Below are 1,469 nucleotides of genomic sequence, written 5' to 3' on the forward strand. Positions count from 1 at the left end.
TCTTAGCAGCCATGTATAAGGGGGCGTCCTCCATCTCTGAGGCGGGGTTAAGGACAACCTCGGTATTGATCTCCGTGGCATAGTCGATTTCAGCTTCCCCTTCTCACCCTGAAGAGCTCGGTTCTTCCTGCGTGACCCTAGTGGCGGCACGACGTGGCACATGGGGGTCTTCTTCCTCTATACCACAGTTAGTGTGTTTCATGCAGGCCATCGGTCGTTTCAAATGGTATCTTACAACACAGTTCAGTGGTCACCTCCCCTCTGCGCATACAAGAAAAAGGGAAAGGCGAGGCGAGAACACCGAACAGTACTGGTTGGTTGGATTCATAAGGTATACAGACCAGCCCAGAACAAACATAGGACATCATGCCAAACAGAGGGTAAATCAGATTTAAAACAACGAAACCCAAGAAAGTGGAAGTTTTTCCCCAAAAATAGTTTTTGAGTGGTGTTCTTCATGTTCTTTTAAGAACACTGCACGTAAATCAACAAAAAGAGGAAGTTAAAACTCAGTTTTTACAAAATGAGATGTTTGAAAAGGTTATCCAAGCCAAGGCCCAATCAAAATAGTCATCTATATGGATTCAAACAACATACATTCAATAAATCTAGGGATCCATTAAGAAAATTACTCACAGTCACAATGTATAAAATGCAAAGAGAAAAGAGAGCATTTTGCATGGGTTAGAGGAATAACAGAAAGAAAAGCCTAGAAAACTTACTTGCTACAGTATTATGGCGTCGAGGACGAGTTCGCGGTGCGAAGGTGGTGCGATGTAGGGATCAGAATATAGGCTAGCTCTCTCGGATAGACTGGAGATGGAGATTTAGGGTTTTTCAGGTTAGCCTTGGTTTGTTTGACGCAAAAAAAAATAAGATAAGAGGAAAGAAAATGGCATCTCTATTTATAAGCAAGGAAAAATGAGCTCCTCCCTATAGGAATTCAATGTGTCCATCCACTCAGCAGTCCCCTCGTCCACTGCAGGCACATCTCCTAAGACACATCAGCACGCCCATCCAATCACTTCGCTTCATGCATCAAATACATTTGCCACTCTTTAGTAACCACACGATACACTAAATGAAGGACTATTATGGTGCTTTATGGTTCCGAAAAGTGGCGGGAAGAACTAAAAGGTCATTTATTGGAAATAATAAGGCTATCAACTACACTAGGTGTTATGCCACGTAACAAGGGGCGTGTACCTCCAACCAGGCTAGACGGTATGGTCCCCAAAGTGAAAGTTTCCATGCTACTTAGCACCATTGCAAACTTCGGGGGAAAATGTTATCCCAAAAATTGGCATATCTGACGTGGCACTAAACTTGGACATGTGGAGCAAATTGGGCAGACCCCCTGACAGTTGGTCGGTGTGTACCTGTAGGGTATACGACCAGTTACTGCTCAGCATACTATCACCAGAAGCCAAGCTGGATGGAGTACACGACAAATAAATAACAGTTACTGC

The sequence above is a fragment of the Humulus lupulus genome, chromosome 4, assembly GCF_963169125.1.
Source record: "Humulus lupulus chromosome 4, drHumLupu1.1, whole genome shotgun sequence".
NCBI lineage: Eukaryota > Viridiplantae > Streptophyta > Magnoliopsida > Rosales > Cannabaceae > Humulus > Humulus lupulus.